General features: G+C 54.1%; 1 protein-coding gene across 1 annotated transcript in view; it reads right to left on the minus strand.

Annotated features, from left to right (window-relative positions):
- Nucleotides 1-13,571, minus strand: part of COQ8A (coenzyme Q8A) — a 41,181-nt gene extending 27,610 nt beyond the window's left edge. Inside the window, 1 exon segment of the mRNA XM_019730895.2 lies at nt 13,432-13,571. The gene's annotated coding sequence lies outside the window, so the exon portion shown is untranslated.
- Between the last annotated feature and the right edge of the window lie 517 nt (nt 13,572-14,088).

A 14,088-nucleotide genomic window follows, 5' to 3' on the forward strand; every position in this document is an offset into this window, starting at 1 on the left:
ATCACTCAAATACCTCGGGCAACTCAAGGCTTCTGTCCAGTGAGGTCCAGCCTCAGGGTCTCTGTCAGCAGGTTCAGAAATATCCTACTATGCTATCAAGTGAAGAACCCAGGCAAAGAGAGAAAAACAGCCTCCATGCTTCTGTCAGCCCGCCCCAGCCCGGCCTGGTGAGTCAAACCTTCACAACAGTCACTCTTTCCCACAGTGGCAGGTCACCTCTAAAATGCTCCAACCCTGAGTGTTACAGGAAGTCCTCATGCCCTTTCTCCCCACCCCCTCAGGCCATCCTGCCTAAGAGCTTTCCAAAAATCCTGCCAAAATCTGCCAAATTGCATTTCCCTAGAGAACAGATGTATGTGATAATTCAGCTCTAAGACTGTAAATCACAGCATCGTCTAAGATTGGTAATGCAAATAGTGGTATACTCACAGGACGAATACTCGCCACTTAAACGACACTGTGAAAGGTATTTACTGACAAGTAAGAAAGCTCATTCTATCTTCTCACGTGACAAAAAAGCAGGTTACAAAATGTTATTATCCTTCCGTTTGGGAATGGGAGAGAGGAGAGGAGGAAGGGAAGGGAGGGGAGGAGAGGGGAGGGGAGTGAAGGAGGGGAGGGAGGAAGGGAAAGAAGAGAGGGAGGGAGGAAGAAGGATCACAGAGTGTGCAAAACAGTCACAGTGGTTTTCTCTGGGTGCTGGGATGATAGACTCTTTTTACTTTCTTCATTTTCTTTATATTTTCTAAAATTTTCTACAAAGAACATGCACTACTTTTATAATAGACAATAAATTATACAAAGATAATCTTAAACATCTGTTGTTAAAATAAACAACATAAGAAAACACACAAGGGGCCGGCCTGGTGGCTCAGGCCATCGGAGCTCCGTGCTCCTAACTCCGAAGGCTGCCGGTTCGATTCCCACGTGGGCCAGTGGGCTCTCAACCACAAGGTTGCCAGTTCAATTCCTCGAGTCCCCTAAGGGATGGTGGGCTCCGCCCCCTGCAACTAAGATTGAACACGGCACCTTGAGCTGAGCTGCTGCTGAGCTCCCGGATGGCTCAGTTGGTTGGAGCGCGTCCTCTCAACCACATGGTTGCCAGTTCGACTCCCGCAAGGGATGGTGGGCTGTGCCCCCTGCAACTAGCAACTAGCAACGGCAACTGGACCTGGAGCTGAGCTGTGCCCTCCACAACTAAGACCGAAAGGACAACAGCTTGACTTGGAAAAACGTCCTGGAAGTACACACTGTTCCCCAATAAAGTCCTGTTCCCCTTCCCCAATAAAAATCTTAAAAAAAAAGAAAACACACAAGTGTGTAATGTAAAGAAACTGTCCCGCGTCCCTAAGTGTCTGTCCCAGGCAGAATGGGCAGCGGCTAGATGGTAATCAGAACGCTATAAATAACGCCTCTCCACACCCTGCGTTAGCCTGTCCTTTCTCAGAAGGAACAGGCTAACCAACTGCTCCAACCGGCTGCCAGGACGATGGGATATGGCCACACCACTTTGGGGAAAGAGGCTCAACTGCCCTTCTCAGAAGTGGTGAGAAAATCAACTGGGCCAGGCTGGCAGCGTCTAATGCTGGCCCTGTGTTAAGACAGAAATAATTAATGTGTACTCCACCCCACCCCCACCCGAAAAAGAAAATAGGGTCCTAGTTTAGAATAATGGAGTAAGTGCGGTAACCACATTTTTCTGAAGCAAAAGCTAAGACGTGTAAGATGACAAGCGCCCTTCCAGGTTAGGGGTCAGCAAACCGCGACCTTAGCCAGGTCCAGCCCTGCCACCTGTTTTGTGTATCAATATTTACTGGACTACATCCCTGCTCATTCATTTACGGATTGTCTACAGCTTATTCATTTCCATATGTATTGTCTATCGTTTGGGGGTTTTGGTTTTTGGGGTTGTTTTTTTTTTAGCTGTAAGAGGAGAGCTGAATAGTTGTAAGAGAGAGATAAGATCCACAGAGCCTAAAATATTTACTATCTGGCCCTTTATATCAAGTTTATCAACCCCTATTCTAGGGCAAGAAAAAAATACAACCAAAACTGCCCCAGGAAATCTGGAAAGTTCAACTAGAGTCATATCAGAAGCGCCCAATGAGGCTGAAATTCCCTAGTATTACAGCTCTGCTCCAGAGCCCCCCCAAGAAAGGCCCCCCCCTCAGAGTCCCCCAGGCTGCAGACGCACAAGGGGCAGGGCTCTGTGGTGACCCAGCCTCAGGGCTGCTCAGAAGGGTCAGGTCGGAGGGTTGGGGTGGGGAGGTGCGTCATCTCTGCTCCTTCCGCCTTTCAGGATGCCCGCAGGATGCCCCCAGCCGTACCACTGCCACCTGCATTCCTCTGCCTCACAGTAGGCTGCTCAATGCCACTGGCGGTCCACACCTGGAGTCCGAGTACATATAAATCCACCCACGTCTAACCAGTCCTTCATTCCTGCTTTCACCACCTCCCTCCCAAGAGGCCCCTGCCAGGCAGGCACCAGGTGTGTGCAAGGGGCTGGGGTTCCAGTCAGAGGCAGAGGCAGAGGTACACGCTGCCTCCACCCTAAGCCCCACACAGCGCCCCCTCCCGTGGGACGCGGAGGCCTCCCAATGAGTCACACAGGCTGGACCCCACACGGGTCTGTCTGAAACTGCGGCCCTTGGATGACCCAGTAGAACCATGCCTTGTAAGGAGTTATTTTGGGGGTGTCACGTTGTCTTCCAGACTAAGAGCTGCATGTTCCCTCAAAAGCTGCTTCTGGATTATTGGGATTTTTCTTGGAACGGTTTAAAAATTATACACTCTTGTGCTACCATACAAGAGCTTTTATACAGGCACTCTGACGCTCTCCCCTGTGAATGTAACCAGTTCCTCAAATGGTTTTATTTTGTGAGCAGTAGACCAGCACAGCATGATGGTAACCAGAGCTACTATTATTTATTAAGAGTTTATTATATGCCAGGCTCTGTGCTAAGTGTTCTACGGATATTATCTCAATTGTTTTTATAAGGTAGGTACTATTATGCCGATTTTGCAGAAGAGGGAACTAAGGGACAGAGAAGTTAAGTAATTTGCCCAAAGCCACACAGCTCATAAGGAGAGCCAGGGCTTGAATCTATCATGGCTCATGAGCCAGGCAACCACTTAACAGATAAGGGGAGAAAACAACCAAAAATGTATGTTTTGATGTCCTAGACAGCAAGCCTCCCTTCTCTACCCACTGGGAGACTAAAATATTCTTAGGATTCCCTTGTGTGTGGCTGAGATGGGCCCTGGGCAGGAGAAATTACAGCCTCCAGAGAGGAACCCAACACCATGGATAAACCTGCTCGGGTCCAGGGCAGGAGGCACGGAGGGTCCTCAGTGGCCTTTCCTCCCTCTGGGGAGGATGTAACTGATTACAAACGGGGCTTCTAAAGCCAACCAGCCAAGCATGGCGTCCTGACAGAAATTTCATTTTCTGACTAAAAACCCACCAAAGTTTTCAGTGGAAAACATGAAAACATATTTGGTTTGGGAAGTAACAGTGATGAAGCAATCAAAACGCTCTGGAGTTAGGGCCTTCGGTTCAGATCCTGACTCTGCTGCTGACCTAAGCCACCTATGCGTACCTTTGTGCCTCAGTTTCCTCGTCTGCTCTTGAGAGGACTGGCTGAGATAATCCACATAACAGCAGTTAAGGCATCAAGCGCCTTTCTGGCACCGGTAGGTGCTCCAAACCGCGGACACAATTATTCTACAACCACACAGACTGGAATGAGGTGCAGACTTGGTGAGACAAGAGGGAGCGTGAATGAGACCAGTGTGAACAATCGTTTTATTTATTTCCATCCCAGCACTCCGGCCGGGTACAGGGTCGTGTCTGACACAGGGAATGCAGTCTTGCCCTCTCTTGGGGACCAGGGGGGTTATTTGTGCTGTGGAGTGAGGCACCATTCAGGAGAGTTGGTGCAGCCTGCTGGCGGCCTGCCTGCAGCGCCTAGAAACGAGCGGGACATAAATACCCACTGGTTTTCCTTCCCACAGTCAATGCCACTCAGAGGACAAAACAGCACGGAAAGCTTTCGACAGGTACTTTCAGGGAGGGAAAGGGGTGGGGAAACCCCTGTGACCCTCACGAACTCCCTGTCTCAAAACCACGGCACACTCTGCCACCAGACTCATCCTCCCCAAATCCATTTTCCTCATGCTGACTCCGCACGCAATGGCTCCTAGCTGTCTACAGAGTAACGTCCAAACTCCTGGGCCCGAGGCCGAAGGTGTCGCACTGGGAACCTGGGCCTCCTGTCCCGCCTCCACTGAGCCCTGTGCCGTGTGAGTACTGCTCCGACCCCCCGGCCGCAGGCCCGCCCCCATCACCGCTACACACCTGAACCCACACTTCCCCCACGCGGACAGGACAGCACCGTCTCAGTGAGGCCGGCCTGGGACATGGGCATCCGCTCCGCCCTGACCAGCCCCCCGCCCGTTCCAGGCCTGGTCCTGACCCGTCCTATAACCTGCTTCCTCACCTGCAAAGTACGGAGTAAATTCTGATTGTGTCCAATCTACATAAGAGAGGTGGGAGTACTCTGATGTGTGCAAATGTGCCACATACATTCACGGACATGATTTCTAATCAGGCCCTAACCTGACTCTCGGTTCTTGGGAATTTAAGTCTTCCCGTCAGCTCATCGAAGTCTTCCAGCAATGGTCACATCCGCCGTTTTATAACTTATCTTTGGCACGTACACATCGACTTGCTTCCACCAAACTACAAAGCCCGTGTGGGGAGGCTCCCGCCTCAGGCACCTGAGTCTCCCCCGGCGCACATGCACGCACACGCACACGCGCGCGCGCACACACACACACACACACACACACACACTGATCCTGACCACACAAATGACAAGTGTGACCTGCATTGTCACACAGGAATGGGAATAAGGGCCCTGAGTAAGGAACCCTGGAGCTGTAGTTGAGAAGTTTCTTTTAAAGTGAAATCGGAAATGTAAAGATCTGTGTTCAAATGTGGCCGAAATACAGTGGCTGGCTGTGGCGGCTGAGTAACAGCCACCCAGAGAAGTTCCCATCCTAACTCCCAGCACCCGTGAATCTGTTAAAGGGACAATGCAGACGGGATGAGGTTACAGATCTTGAGATGAGGACATCGCCCCTTCACCCCTGTGGGTCCAGTGTAATCACAGGGTCCTGAAGACAGAGGCAGGGGGATGCGAGTCAGAAGGAGACATGAGAGCAGAGGTTGGAGGGATGCAACTGTGAGGGGGGAGCCACGACCAAGGGATGCGGGGGAGTGGGGGGGTGGGAGGGCCTCCAGGGGCTGGGAAAGGCGAGGGGACGGAGCCTCCAGCAAGAACCGGCCCTGCCGACACCTTGATTTTGACACCTTGATTTAGCCCCGGGAGATCCATTTCAGGCTTCTGAGCTACAGAACTGTAAAAGAATAAACCTGTGGTATTTTGAGCCACTAGGAGCGTAATGCCTTATAGCATTACAACAGCAATAGGGAATTACTACAGAGGCTATTTTTAAAAAGGCAGATCATTGGCTTAGGAAGAAGGGCTGTAGGCTAGAGTAATTTCCAGATCATTTCTCTACAATAACTTAGTGTGGTCACCCCACAAACAGTGTTGAATGCCAGGCACGGCGCCAGGGCTGCAACATCCATGGGCAGCTCAAAACACATTCTCGTTCTCGATGACAGAGTCTTGCTGGCTTCAGCGTCAATATGCCCCATTCGCCTACAGGCCTTGTTCCCAAGCTCGGCTCAACATTCGAACCTTACGAGCATTTATTACGTGCCAGACACTGGGCACAGGCCGGAGCATGGTGTCCAATGAGAGCCCCCACCCTCAAGACGCATCTCACCAGTTTCTACATTCTTGATCTTTCAAAACACGCTCACTTCAGATTTAGCAGTTCAATGAAATAGTATTAATAACAAGAACGGCTACCATGTATCATTCCCCTCTGTGTGCCTGTCACTTTGTATCACTCCTGATCCTACAACAACCCCGTGATGTAGGATTGTCCCCATTTGCTGATGAGCCCAAGTTCAGCCAGGGGAAAAAATCTCCTCTAAGTCGAAAAGCTGTGAGGTGCTGGCCCATCCGTGCCGTCTGGCGCCAGGCTCAAGCCCTTTCCCTCTTACTGCCCAGGGAGCTGAGAGATAAGCAACCTGCCCCCAGATCAGTGACATTTTAAAAAAATCAATAGTCACTCTCCAGGAGACATGGCGAGGTCCACCCCCGACAAGTGTGTCCATCTGGCTGCAGAAAATTAAGAGTCATAAAAATCCTGGAGCTGGTTAGGCTCTCAAAAGCCACCTGGCCAAACTCCCCCTTCTGGAAAGCTCCTCAGATACGGGGGTTCTGGAGAGAGAGGGCCTCCGTCACCCAGTTCTGTATTCCCCACGGGGTCTGGCACGGTGCTGTGTCCACACCAGGAGTTTAACACCCGGATGCATTCAGGGTGCTCCCTGGCTTATCCAGAACCCAGAGCCAAAGAGACAACTGGGGGTGCCGGGCATCAGGGGAATGTTTTTCCTGTCCACGGCCACCCTGCAACCCCCCACCATGCACGGCCAGCCACAGTGGGAGCAGCAGCACCCCCATTCTGTGGAGGAACAGCAGCTTTCGTATCCGTAAGGCCTGGTCAGTGACAAGGCTGCCTGCTGGGGCGCACGCTCAGGCACCAGGAGTGGGGGTGCCCATACAGGATGCAGCACCCCTGCCACTTCCTCTTTCACCCCACTCCTTGCTTATAAGAGGACTGAGAGGGAAGCGGGGGGAAAAGGCAGCAGGCCCGGCCCACTAACGGTGAGGCCCGCGCTGGCTAGAAGAGGAAGCACAGCGGCCCTGACCCGTCTGGCCCTCTGCTTTACCACATGTTGGCCTTAAACGCAGAGCGAGCAAGAGCCACACACCTTTGTGTTTTTTTTTAAATCTCAGAAAGATGGGAGATGTTTGCTCCAGCACCTGTCAAACAGTAACCACCTGCGGGTCACAGGGCAATCTATTGTTCCCTTCACCCTCCTCTGAGCCAGGATCAGTGCCAAAGAGAAAAGGTGCCAGGCAGGGAACAAACACAGGGCTTCACCACAAGCTCTGGGCTTGAACTTAAAAGTGCTGTGTGTGTGAACAGTCCCCGGAACGCTCATCCAGCCCAGCAGACGGTGGGAACCTTGCCACCGAGCCCTCCAGCTCGGGGACAACACAGGAGTGTGATGAGGGCGGACGGAGGACGGCCAGCAGGCCCGGTGCCAGGCGCACCCCAGGCGCCCGCCACGTGGAACCTCGGGCACACGTGGAACCTCGGGCACACGTGGAGCCTCGGGCACACGTGGTACCAGCTCCTAGGGGGCAGGCAGGACAGCAGCCGGGCTTTCTCTCCAGCACACACTTCTCCTCTTGGGGCAGCGTTTCCTCATTGCCTCATGCGTGAAATGATCACCAGTTTCCAGAGGTTAGGACACAGCGTTGATCCCTGGAGTTCATACAGAAGGTCGACAGAGAGCACAACACAAGGCTCTTCTGAAAGCTGGGATTTAACGGGGTCTAGAAAGAACGATGCTTAGAAGAACTCAAGTACTGACCCTTTTAGACGGGCTATAAAAACAGCAAGCGGGGAGGCGCAGCCCTGCTTCTCAGAGGCGGAGGGGCAGAAACCACACAGCCTCGGTCTCAGGAAACACCCCTCTGGGAAAATCCAGTGGGATGGGACAGAGATAGTAAGTGAGCAAGCGGCTGGCCCCTGCTCATCCATCCAGGAAACGCCTCCCTGCCTCCTTCCACACTCACACTCACGCTCACGCTCACGCTCACGCTCACATACCAGGAACAACCAGCTCCTAGGGGGCAGGCAGGAGCAGGACCGGGAAGAAACCTCAGGCAGGACAGCAGCCGGGCTTTCTCTGCAGCACCACCCCCAGCTCACCCAGCCCCTCACATAAAGCAGAGCTTCACTCACTCCACAGCTGACTTCTTTGTTTCCTCCGCAAACAGAGGCGGTCAGATGAGAGCACCCTCAAACCCTGGGGCACATCTCAGACTTTTCCCAGCCTCTCTTCCCTTCTCCTCTAGACCTTGTTCTTGACCTGATTTTTTCTTTTGTCCACACTCTCTCCTTCCACATCTGCCCCCCACCCCTAAGCCCACAAACCCACTCTCGGCTTTCCCACACCGAAGAGAAGAAACCTCCCGTTGACTCTGCTTCTCCTTCAGCCTCCTCCTGGCTAACGTCTCCCAAGTCTTTCCTTCTCCCCCAGCACAGGCTTCTGGCCCCACCCCGTGCCCTCCCCTCGGTGACACTCCCTACAGCACCTGATGGCTCACTTCACCTGAGCCCACCCCGTTTACTGCTGGCTCCAAGTCCTCCCCTGAAATCCTCTCCATGTTCCATGATTCCATTGCCACCCCCAGTCCCAACGTCCTCCACCGGCAGAGTCCTCTTTCTCCACGTGCAGGCCTGGTCCCGACCGCCCTCCTCCCTGCTTGTCCACACGGTCCCCTGGGCTGCTTCAGCCTATGGGGTGGACAGCTCACCCAATTCTGCATCCCTGTGCTCAGGCCAGGCGGACCATCTCAAGTACTGAACAAATTCTGGAACAAACCCAGTTATCAGCACACACCACCCCCCAAGTCCCACAGGTACTGGGGAAAGGGCACGGGGGAGCATGGGGGGTGAGGGAACTGTCCTATACTTGACTGCGCTGACGGTTACGTGACTATATGCCTGGGTCAGGCTGTACAGCCACACACTACAAAGGGTGACATTACTGCATGGAAATTATATCTTAATAAAAAAGGATGGAAGAAATCCCACAGGCACCTCAACCTCTGCTGGTCTAAAACTGACATCACCATCTTCCCCCAGACCTGCTCCTCCTCCTCCTCCTGCACCGTTTTGTTTTTTGTTTTTTGGTTTTTTTTCAGTAGTGACACCACCGTTACCCCAAGCAGCTCCTCCCCCAAACTAGAAATCTCGGCCTAGTGGCCAGCCAGTCACTTAGTCTAGAAATTTAACCTGCGTAGATGTATATTCTCTTGAACCTGTGCCCCATGCACCACCTGGGACTCAGGCCACCCCCACTTCTCACAAAGCGCCTCCCTGGGCTCCCTCCTGGGCCACCTCCACCTGCCTTTGACCATCTGCACACATACCCGCCCAAGTGCCCTCCCCATGGCAATGCCCACCTGGCTGGCGAGGCCTTTGCCCGCTCCAGCCTGGGCTCCAGAGATCTTCTTGCCCAAGGAAACCTCGGTCATCCTTCAGGCTCCAGCTCCTAGCAGCCCAGCATAGGAAGCGGCTTTCCCTGCCCTTTGCAAACACGACCCCACCCTGGGTTCCCCCAGCAGAGGACCTACGGGATCCCGGGCAGTCAGGCCTGTCCCCACACTGTCTCCACGGCAGACGGGGCACGTGCCAGGCCAAGGAGCTGCCCCCTCTCTCCCAGGGCTCTCCAGGCTGCAGCTGGACAAGTGAGTGAGTTGTGGGTGCTCAGGGAAGGCTCTGTGGCCTGAACTGGTCAGCTGAAAATTACCAGGAGCACTATGCCCGCCCTGCTGGCCCCCTGACCCACTGCTGAGATAAAACGCCCCAGAAGCACAGCTAGCAGCAATGCTGCTCAGACTGACCTACACTCCTAAGGGCAGATCACAAAGGCTGCTGGAACAGGAAATGGGGGACTCACCCCAATCTGCTCCCTAGCCCAGCCCCCCACTGCTCCCCTCACACTCCCTCCCTCCCACCAGACTGCACTCACCCCCACCCCCAGGACTCACCTCCCTCAATGGCTCCACTCAAGGAGCCTGCTGCCTGGACCAGCGCTACTCAGAGTGGTGCTTGGACTACTGGTTCTGTTGGCCCCGATACCAGGACTAAGCACTTAGAAACTTCCAGAGCCACTGCCATGAAGCCCATGCTGTGTCTCACAAAAGCATTGGTCTGCACCAAACTAGGGAAACACAAAACTTGTTCCTTCCCCACAGAGAGCCTAGGAAGCACTGGCCCCTCATCCCTCCAAACTGCTGCCTCTTCCTGTGGAAATCCTCACAGGCAACGACCATGCCTTCTCCTCCAGGAAGCCTTGGAGGTTTCCACCAGGTGGAAGTGGTCTGACCCAGGGTCCCTCATCCGAACCACACTGAGGGCAGGAAGGTGGTGCCTGCACAGCTCTTACTGCTCTTCCCTGAGGTCAGGGACCCAGGTCTTGTTCACTTTTCTACTCCCAAGGCCATGTTCAAGGCAGATCATCAATCGATATTTGTTCAACGAGGAGTAAACAACCAGACCCACCCACAATTCCAGAGTGGACTTTTCTTCAGGGGCAGGTGGGGGAGGGACAGCAATCCTTAGGACACATAGGGATTTTCCAGGTTTGGACCAGATGCTGCTCCTCTACCCCACCCAGATGGGAATGGGAGGATATTAAAAAAAAAAAAAAAAAGGAAAAGCAAGTCGAGGCTCTCGAGACAAGAACTGAGTCACTGTTCACCTACAACAGATTCTACAATACCCTGAAATGGAAATTTGAGTGAAAACACTCAGCTGTTTCTTACGTCCTTCTCTCCATGCACACACTAAAAATAAATCACACCCAGGTATGAAGAACAAAACGTGTTTTTCAGAGTCATTTCCAACTTTCAATATTCTGTGGGGCACTGACCTCAAAGCTAAGGGTCAAGCGCTCAGGAGCCTATAACCCCAACAACAAACAACGTGCTTGTGGACAGACCAATAGATACCGTGCCACCTGGGTTCGCAAAGAGCAGGCAGAAGCTCCCTCTCAGGTCCCACCCAGATGCATCTCACTGGGGTCCTGGTCCTGCCTCCGGGCCAGCAGACCCACCCCTCCCACAGGTGCAACCCCAGGAGGAGCAGGACCGCGCACTCCCCCACTCCCACCAGCTCTCCTTTCCACTGGCTCTCCCAAGTTCCTGGCTGCTGTTTAGCAGGAATGCTGGAACTATTTCTAGATGCCACTGTCAGATCAAGACAACGCTCTATCTAAATATTCCCGTCTAATTCTGCACACAGCTCTTGTTTCACCCGACAAAGATAATGACTCAGGGTCCATGGCTCTTGGTGGAAAATTATCCTGCCAAGTTTGGAGCTTCCCAATAACAGACTTCTCAAAACGACTTTTTGAGAAAGGAGAAGTGGGCGCCCTGTCCAGATCCTTTCCTAGAGGCAACTAAGGGGCTCCGAAAGACCCCCTAGCTGACCAAGGAATGTTATGGGAAAATCCTGATACGTCCCCACAGAACCGATTGATTAACAAGAAAGGGAAATTTATGGTAGGTGCTCAGGATGTGTTTCCCTTCTCTGTACAGTAATCAGTTTTTCAGCCTTTCTGCACCCCCATTCCTTTGGGACCTAGAAGTAGGGCGCATAAATTCCAGGTTATACTGAAGGCAAAATCCAGACGCAGAGGTAAGGCCTCTTTTCTCTGTATGAAAAGAAATAGCTCACTGTCTTTGACGTTGAGGCTTCGATCAAATATAAAAGAACTCCACAAATCGTACACGTATCCGTGCTGCACCACTGCACTGCTGGGGAGCCTCTCCCAAGGACGGGCACCTGGTTCATATAAATAGACCTACATATATGTTTGCAGTGCAGCCCGATACCCCCTCCCTGCAGATGCAGGTCCTACCCCCTCCCACATCACAATACACAAGAGATGTCTCCCCCAAAAGTAAGGAGGAGTAAAGCATCATCTTGGAAAAGCCACCTGTGGACAACTGAGTTGGCCTTTCTGCCAGCTTCAGACAGCTTACACTTGTTCGCCCACTATTTAAAAACTGCCCTGTGGTTATTTCATATGCATATTCCCGTAGTCTGGCAAAACCCCCAAACACAGAAACCACCCGTCTTCCACTTCTTTTGCACGCTGGACCCAGCCAGCCACTGCCATGCATGCCGCAGGCACAGCAAACGTCCATGGGTTTCTACCTCCTCTCTCTCCTTGCCCCCCAGGTCCTCAGGTGGGGCTTTTTTACAGCCCAATCTACAGGGCTTCTGTCATTGATTTAGGGCAGGGGACACAACACTACTCTGTTCCTAAACGTCTCAACTACTCAGGGGCATCCTGGGAAGACTCTTTTATTAGAGTATTACCTCAGTGGTTCTCAACCAAGGGCAATTCTTTCCTCTAGGAGATATTTTCGGTTGTCACAACTAATGGGGGGAAGTGGGGGTTACTAGCATCTAATGGATACAGACCAGGGATGTCGCTACACATCCTACAATGCGCAGGTCAGCTGCCCCGCCACACACACACACACAGAATTATCCAGTCCAAAATGTTGATCGTCTGAAGACTCTTAGGTAACACACTGAAAAGCACCTGCTTCGCTTTTTATTCTGAGTTGCCTGAGCTCAGGCCAAAAATGCAACAGCCCTGCATTGTCTGCATTATTTGCAAGGCTGAACAAAATGCCCAAAGCCATCGCAGGACTCTTACAAGATGCTGCTCCCCTGAACCACCAGCCCCCACTCTGTCTTTCCTCAGAAGGCCCTTCCTACCAGGATGGCCCCAGATGGGTGCATGCACAGCATGACAACTGGCAGGCTGGCATCATGCATACTCAATCCTTTGGCACCGAGGTAGGCCTGGCATGCCCAGCTCTTCAGTCTTCTGTCACGCACACCCAGGCCCAAGTGAGCAGTGAGCGTGGACAAGTTTTCCAACGGGCTGCAGGCCCAACGCAGGCTAAGAGGAGGCTGCACAGAAACCGACACCCCTGCACTCAGACTCGCCCCTGCAATATCCCTCACCCCCCAAGGCACAGGGGAGAACTGGCCTGCGTTTGGCAGGGGCGCAGGGAGGCTACGGAAAGGAACAAGTTTAGCAGTTAAGCCCAAACCACTCACAAGACCCCCAGTGGTTTGAGAAGCAGGAGGAAGGGCCAAAGCAAAGCGAACGGAGGAAAGGACCCAGAAGGGCCTCGTTTTTCAAGTTCACCTAAACCCCCCACCTGTGAAACCCAACAGCTGCCAGGCGAGTCAAAGCACTGACTCCAACCTGCAGCCAGGGGCAGTTAAAGCCCCCGAGACAGTGCAAAGGGGTCTGGGAGTGAAGAGAAATCTTATCATGAGAAAGCGAGACAGGAAAGCTGTCTTGGCGACCAAGAGACAAAGCATCTGGCGGCGGGTCACCGAGGCTGCTCGGCGCGCCCCGGGGCTCCGGCCGCGGCTCCCGTCCCCTCTCCGAGGCAGGCTCCGCGAGCTGTGGTGGGGATCGGGGTGGGCGACATTTGCAGGCCCCCACCCTGCATCCTGAGACGCGCACACCGCGTGCCGGAGCTCACGGCCGTGACAATAGCAAAGAAAAAGCCGCGCTATTTCTTCAGGAGGATGCAAGAAGGGCCCGAGGCGGGTCAGAGCCCAGCTCTGGCCGCAGGCAGACCGGCTCCGGGCACGCGGCGGGCGGCACCTTACCCCGGGGCAGGAAGCTGGGATCCGCAGTCACCTTCGCGCCGCCTCTGAGAAGTCGCCGCACCGCCGGCGCCGGACACGCGCTCCGGATCTGTTTACCAACTGGTCCGCGCCGGGAGACCCTGAGCGGGCGGCCCCGCCCCACCGGTCGCTCCCATTGGCTGCGCCGCCGCCGCCGCCGCCGGCGGAATGCCGCTGGGAGCGTGTTCGGCCCGTGTGCTCAGCCCACGGCCAATCGGAACCGAGGGCGGAACGAGAGCAGCCAATGGGAGGCCGCCCCGGCGCGCAGGGCCGTCCCTTTCTGCCCGCCCCGCTGCCCTTTCCCCTAGTACGGAAAGATTGCGCCGAAGGTGCGGCAGCGGGGTGGGTGGCCCGGCGTGCCTGTGTGCCAAGAACGGGCCCTTGCTCGCGATGAGGCGACTGCTGTGGTCGCGGTGGCCAGTCTTTTGCTGTCACCTTCTTGCAGGTGCTCGCTGAGCCTCCAGACCTGAGGCCCTGGCAGGGAAAGCCCCGAGTGGAAGGAGAGAACGGAACCGCGGCGGGCGCGCACGGGGCGAGGCCTGCCCTGTGCCCGCTTGGATGTCACCAGGGCCCCTCCCAGCTTCCCCACCTGGCGCTCGCAGAAGGGGAAAGGGCTGCGAGCCAAGCCGTTGGTGTTTC

The sequence above is a fragment of the Rhinolophus sinicus genome, linkage group LG12 (assembly GCF_036562045.2).
Source record: "Rhinolophus sinicus isolate RSC01 linkage group LG12, ASM3656204v1, whole genome shotgun sequence".
In the NCBI taxonomy this organism is placed as follows: Eukaryota; Metazoa; Chordata; class Mammalia; order Chiroptera; family Rhinolophidae; genus Rhinolophus; species Rhinolophus sinicus.